At 43.1% G+C, this 7447-nt stretch overlaps 1 pseudogene across 1 annotated transcript; it reads right to left on the bottom strand.

The window, feature by feature from the left end:
• Positions 1–3148: 3148 nt before the first annotated feature.
• Positions 3149–5323, bottom strand: LOC149827903 (L-type lectin-domain containing receptor kinase S.4 pseudogene; annotated as a pseudogene). The gene has a single exon (XR_016434979.1). The product of XR_016434979.1 is annotated as an L-type lectin-domain containing receptor kinase S.4 pseudogene (transcript).
• Positions 5324–7447: the final 2124 nt, after the last annotated feature.

The following is a 7447-nucleotide window of genomic DNA, read 5'->3' on the forward strand; positions in this document are numbered from 1 at the left end:
TAATCTTAGCATGTTGCTTTTGCAATCTTGAGTGGCTCAGAATATTCGAGGTGTTATCTCTCACTGCAAAACAGTGAAAGAATTTTTGAAATCCATTGGGACAAAAATTATTGATTTTATACGAGGTTTTACCTCAGGCCATTTGAATAAGAAACTTTATTATAGGTCTTGGTATTGTGGATTCTATTGAGAGACCACTAAAGATCATTTGTAATAATGAAGTAGCCGTATCTTTTTTAAATAACAAGAGCTCAATCTCGTGTCGACACATAGAGTTAAAATACTTTATTGTTAATGAAATGACTGAGAATCATCTGGTATGTATTGATATAATTGGGATTAAAGAAATGACTCTGGATCTTCTTACTAAAGGGCAAGCACCGGCATTGTATTCCTAACATGTAAAGGGGATGAGTCCTTTTGATTCATTCTTATGTATGACAATACATTATGTGATCTCATTTGATTCTCTATGGCTTTGTAAATTATTGATTTTGCATAAAGGATCTCTCATATGGGTTAGAGAGAATAGTAAAATAACAATATTAAAGGACCAAAGAAAAGAATAGGTAAGAGACCAACCTATTCATAAAGGTAATTTCAACATGCTTAAGCACTCAAAGTGAATTATAGTATAGTACATGAGAATATGACATTTCATAAAGGAGTGTTTATAACTCATATGATTCATCCTTGTGATAAATGATAGCATGTGAACCCACATGAAGAATTAAATCGAGATAATGGTATAAACCTCGATTTAGTGCACTTTTGGTATCAATGGGTCAAGTGGAAGAATGTTGGACATAACGGATCTAGGTCCAACTCATTTAGGTGACACAGACCACATAATGGGGAGATAGTGGGTGGCAGTTACGTACGTAACTGCCTCTTTCCTCATTATATAAGGGGGTTGGTTGCTACGAAGATGATGAGAGTTTCGCTGCAAGTCTACCCAAATTCCACATAAAGATAACGTGCTATAGGGTTTTGCTCACCATCGACCTAAGGCCTAAGCTCATCGTGGGCATCGACTGGATGAAGAGAACACCGAACACCCGCACACACACTCTGTGGCATCAGCAGATACACTTCCAGGTATGCTTTCTATATATGTTGATGCCAGAAAAGCCAACATAGAGACAAATTGGCTTTTCGGCAAGGCCGCGATGTTTTGCCTCCTGGACTCTGCCTTCCTTTGCTGGTCCTGTGACGCGCACGATGCTAACTTCCTCGCCCAACACCTGATCCAGTGGCCGGTCTGCTGGGGGCGGGGGCAGGGGAGAAGGCGTTCTAAGCGAAGAGGGTGGGGAGCTTATCAGTGACGATGAAGGAGGATTCTCTGATGTTGGCGATAAGGAGGTGGTGGCAGCAGGGGATTGTCGGCGAGGTGGATGCAAGGGTGGAGGAGGTGCTGGAGCGGTAGGGGAGGAGATTCGGGTGTGGTTTTTTTTTTCAACGAAATAGGGTTAGCACCATTGACAGTTTCTAATGCTCGCCACATGGCAAGCATTAGAACATACATATAGATGGTGCATATCGTCATTCGACGAATGACGTTTTCTGTACTCTAACAGGGTTCGGTGGCTTCTACGACACATGATCTCACACTATTCATCTTTGTGGACTTATTGGGCAGTCCCACCTTGTGATTTGAGGTTGTGGAAGAGTGTGAGGAGAAGAGAGTGGAGTTGGGTTCCATTCCTCTCCTGTGTCATTTCCCAATATTCTTTCCCTTCTTAAATATTACGATGGATCAAATTTGACCCTATAGGTAGATTCAGCATGGACTATTAAATAAGAATCTACCCTTGGATTATATATATATTTGTTTGAGAAAATATGATTTTTAAATCATAATTTTTTGTATTTTTTTTAAAAGGCAAGCTGGGGTTAGGCAGTCCCTTACCAGTAGAGATGTCAGTGGACTGGGGCGGGTGCCGGGGATAAGGTCAATTCCTGCCCCCATCTCAAAATTTTGCCTTTCATACCCATCTTGGTCCCCACTCTCGTCTTTGCCCATCCCTATCTCAAAATAGTTGTCGTCCGAGAGAAAACGCTTAGGGTTAGGAATATATATTATAAGATTTTATAATATATATATATATATATATATATATATATATATATGGGTATATTAATAATTTCATTAATGGGGGTTTTGGAATGGGGGCGGGGGCAAGAGTATGTCCATCCCCCCCCTTCATCCATGTACGGGTTTTGATTTTTACCTTCATTCTTGGTCCATTCATCCTCGGTCTAAACAGAGCAGGTTCGAACGGATCCCCATTTTTTCCCAATCCAGTCAACCCTTTATTTTTTCAATCACCATAAAATTCCTGTACACAAGTCTGATTTTGGTGATTAAATATTGATCGTAATTAAACAAATTATGTAGATCACAGAAGATGTGAACAAGTGAAATCCCAAGGAGAGGTATGAAGATAAGGATGATGTAGGGGGAAAATGTAAGGGGAATATACGGTGGTTCGGTACAACCATATTAGGTGGGATCAGCCCTGACCCAGCGGCTGCTTTTTGAAGATAGGTGTTAACGAGAGTAGAGAGCTGCGTGGCTCTTAAGGCCGGTACCACCATCCAATAAATAAAAAAACGTATAACATTTTCATATCCTTCGACTTTAGTTGGAAACATCCCAATTTTTTACATCCTCTCTCTCTCTCTCTCTCTCTCTCTCTCTCTCTCTCAGAGTAAAGAAACTAAAATGTATCTTCTATAATCTATATTGCTAAACAAACATAGGTACATCGGCCAATTTTTATGAGATTTTTAAAAACAATATAAACCTAAACAAATGTGCTATTTTTAAACTCTAAAGGGAAGAGGGTAGAAACCCATTGCATTCCGTCGGGGGTTGTTTGTTTCACCCAATTTACATATGAAGATGGGGTTTAGATATGAAACCCTTCCATGCATGTTGTGAATGCCAACTCCATTTTCTTGTATTCTCACAGTATCATGAGTTTCTTTTGTTGACCATGCATGTACCATGTAAATTCATACCCAACACTCCCCGTAAAATGGATTTACATATGCATTTTTTCAACATGGCCTTCCCATCATGGGATGCCTTTCCCATAGTTTTTTCATATTGATGAGAATGAAAAAAAGAAGAAAAAGAGAGGGAGAGAGGTAATGAATACTTCTTAAAAAAAAAAAAAACACCACCACCATAACCAGCAAGATATCGTATCCCCTAACCAAACATTTCTCTGGTGCACCACACTGGGAGAAAAACATGTAGAACGGCTAATAAGAATGAGTAGAATTCGATGCATACGACAGCGGAGCAGAGCCAGAAAGCACAAGTTCATCAGAACTGAGGCCATAGCTCAATTCCAAACCGTTCAGGCCCAACTCCTGTTGGATGGAGGCCTCACCGTCTAGGTACTGAACCACTTGACGCATCGTCGGCCTGGCCTCCGGAACCACATGTGAGCACAGCAAGCCAAGCTTGAGCACCAACTCAGCCTCCTCATTCGCGTACCTGCCCTGGAGCCTAGGGTCCACGGCCCTTGTTATCTCCCCCTTCTGCCAAAACTTGAGCACCCACTCAGCCAACACTATCTCCTCCTCCTCTTCTTCTTCTTCTCCTTCTTCTCGCTTGGACCAACATGCCTGAATTGGTCTCCTCCCACAGGCCACCTCCAGGAGCAAGGCACCGAAGGAGAACACATCCGCGCTGCTCGTGGCCTTGCTCGTGCGCGCGAGCTCCGGCGCCATGTAGCCGAAGGTGCCGACCAGGCGTGTGGTCTGCGGATTCTTACCATGCTCATGGAGCCTAGCAAGCCCGAAATCTCCCAACCTTCCATTCATCTCACCATCCAAGAGGACGTTGCTGGCTTTCACATCCCTATGTACCACCACTTGCTCCCAACCCTCATGCAGATACAGCAGCCCATGAGCAATCCCCTTGAGGATTTTGAACCTTTGTTCCCAACCCAAGTTTTTTGCCTTGTGGTCATCAAAAAGAAAACTATCAAGACTCCCATTGGGCATGTAATCATACACAAGCATCAGCTCTTCTTCCCTCCTACACCACCCTTGCAATTGAACAAGGTTCCTGTGTCTCAACCTCCCCAAGCTTGAGATCTCAGCTACGAACTCCCTCAATCCTTGTTTTGCATCGTGTGCAACTCTTTTCACGGCAACCTCGGTGCTCGTTCCCGGCAACACGCCTTTGTAGACACTACCGAAACCACCAGAACCCAGCAGCTCCTTCTCTCTGAATCCCTTGGTTGCTGCATAGAGTGCCCTGTAAGAGAACCTATGTGGGTACTCCGATTCCCAACCTTCCATTACATCCGAAAGCTTCTTACTCCTCCTATACAATACATAGCAAGAGCTAAACATCACAATAATTACAAGCAAAGCTACGCTGATTGCGCCTGCCTTGATGATAGTCATTCTCGTCTGGTTTGGCTTGGGTTTCGGAAGTGAAGGAAGGCGAGAGAGGTCTATAGGCTGTGCTTCTCCGTTGGTACTGAAGCTCCATCCTAAGATATATTGATCGCTCGAGAGCTTTCCAACCCCGGAAGAGAAACCAACATACATAAAATCTTTAAGAACAGAGGAGAGATCGACGGCAAGCGAGAGAAGCGGTTTGCTTGGCTTGACGGGATCTGATATCGGGGAAATGCTGACATTGAGCAATTTGAGCTCACTTTCGTAGTCGATCCAGGCAAGAATCGGAGACCCACTTTGCAGATCGATGGGTTTGGCTGGATTGCCTTGTGCAAAGTAGGAGGCCGGGGCAGAAGCGTTGGAGAACAAGGTGTTGATGTCGATACCGACGTGGTTGCCGTTGATATCGTTGAAGTCTTCATTCATCTCGGTGTCGAACTCGACAGCTAAAATATGGTTGGAGGAACTGCCGAGGTTGGTGTCGTTGAAGAGGCCAAGGTAGTAAACGCCGAGGCTTCCGACGACACCAGCATTGGGGGAGAGTGTGAAGGCCATGCCGTGGCCTGCCAATCGTTTGATTTCGGAAGTTATCGCGAAGGCGAAACGCGTACTGAATGAGAAGACCGTGCCATTTGAAGAAGAAGAAGAATCGTTTTTAAACCTAAAGGGAAGAGGGTAGAAAGCGTGACCCGCAGTTTGGATGTGAGAATCATTGTTTAGTTGCAGAAGTCCGTCGGAGCGGAGTCTCGCGGATCCATCTAAGGTCAGATTGGCGCCTCGGAACCCATTGAAGATGAAGCCCTCTGCTGCAGAAGCTGCAGGTTGAACCAGCAAAAGGATGAAGATGAGTAGAGCCATGGGTGTGTGTGTTGGAAAACTCTCTCTCTCTCTCTCTCTCTCTCTCTCTCTCTCTCTCTCTCGTCCTGGAAAGGGAAGGCCACAATTTAATGGAATTGTTTTCAATGGAAAGGAGTCAATAATGCCGGCGGCGTCGCTTTTTTGTATGCAGAGTCCACCGCTTGGGAAGTCGGATTATGTGATAAGCATGACATCATCGCTTTTGGTGGGCCCCACCGTTTTACTAAAAAAATATTGCGAAAATCTCGGTACATTCATAAGACTAAAACACAGGTGGAGTCGCATCCAATTCTTTCGGTTTAACAGATTAACGACTTAAAATCTTTATTACAATTATAAAAAAATAAATGTTTTTTTCCTGGTCTTGCATATTTTGTCAATATCCAAAACCAAATCTGGTTTTGCTTGATAAAGGTTTGATCAGACCAAGATCTAGACCCAGAACTTGCATCTCAAAGTAGGACCAGGGTCTGGACCCACCTAGGTTGAGTGCAAGTCGACCCGTTGACAGGCCTATATCTAACTGATCAATGGCATCCAGAATTCAAAATTCTTTGTGATGCATCTCAACTTGCCTCCAAAGGTATCCTTAGGGGTGTCAAAGGGCCCGACTGCGGCAATAATGGGTGGGTCCAAACCTGGATCTAACTAAGTGATGCGGATATCCGATCCAGATTTGTGTCTAACCAGATTTTTCATAAGAAAAAGCATACGGTGATCCCATAAGAATTACATAAACCCGAACCCGTCCATACAATGTAATATAATATTTTTAAAAGTTTTTTACAATGAAAAATTGCGAATCTTTATCGAAAGTAGCTAGGGGCCCCCGGTTTTGTGTAAAATTTCATAAACCATATCTGACCCATTTAATAATCAGACCTCATAGGTTGAACTCAGATAGCTAATCAGACCCCTTCTTTGTAACCAAACCCTGACTCTATAGGATCTCGTACGGGTCGGGATTAGGTCATACCCGATCCGTTAACACCCCCCTCGTCCTTCAACATCACTACAAGAAAATAGGTGCTTAGCGATGGAAGTTAGCGACGAAATAATTCCGTCGCTAGTTAGCGACAGATTAACGAGAGAAACACATTCGTCGCTAAACTCAATGAAATTTACGAAAATAGCGATGGATGTTATCCCGTCGCAAACTCCGTCGCTACTTAGCGATGGATGTTCCGACGAAACATTTTGTCGTAATGGGCGCACCAGTTCACGATGGATTTTGCGACGGATAATTTTTTGTCGCTAAATAGCGACGGACTTGGCGACAGAATATATTCTGTCGCTATGTTCGTAAATTTGATTTACGACGGCTTAGCAATGGAATTAATCCGTCTCTAATTGTCGATAAACCTAATCCCAAACTTCTTTTCCTTTTCTTCTTTCGCTGCTCACGCTCCCGCCGTTCGACGTCCGGCCGCTCCCGCCATTCGCCCACTCCCGCCGTTCGCCGTCCGGCCGCTCCCATCGTTCAGGTATTACGAGGATCGCGAGCACCGGCAGGAGGTTAACCCCCTGCCGGACCGGAAAGGCAGGGGTTAACCCCCTATGTTACGGGAGGGGGTCGACCCCCTGCCGGAACAACAAATTTAATAAATTATGATGTATAATTTATTTATTTATTTTAAAAGATTGTTTTTTGCAGATTTCTCAAAGGAAACCACTTGTACTCAGCCACCCGTGGTAAGTAAGTGACAAAAACAATGCAAATCGGGTAAATACCCGTGGTGAGTAAGTGATGCAAGCGTATCACATGTTATTTAATTTATTAGATGTAACACTTTATTTTTCACATACTCACTTAGTTGTTGATATTTAGGGTTGCTTTGTTGGAGTTCGGAGATCATGCTGAGCATGCTTTTAATGTATGAATATGGAAGTGTTCTTATTTTTGGAGTACGGAGTCCATGTTAGGCATGATAGTAGTTAGTGAAATATTGAAGTGTGTTTGTTGCATGTACATGTTTGCCATTTGTTTGATATGAATGATTACGATGTATTGCAATGTTTAATGTAATTGTATTCATGTTTGCATGTAGTTAGTTTAAATTTAATTATGGCTTCCATGTGAAATTGTATAATAAAAGCATGCTTCAAATAATTGTATCTTGTCATTAATAGTTTGCACATGAAAATATTAAGTTATCAATGCATG

This window comes from Nuphar pumila, chromosome 10 (genome assembly GCF_984573655.1).
Source record: "Nuphar pumila chromosome 10, dmNupPumi1.hap1.1, whole genome shotgun sequence".
Taxonomy (NCBI): Eukaryota; Viridiplantae; Streptophyta; class Magnoliopsida; order Nymphaeales; family Nymphaeaceae; genus Nuphar; species Nuphar pumila.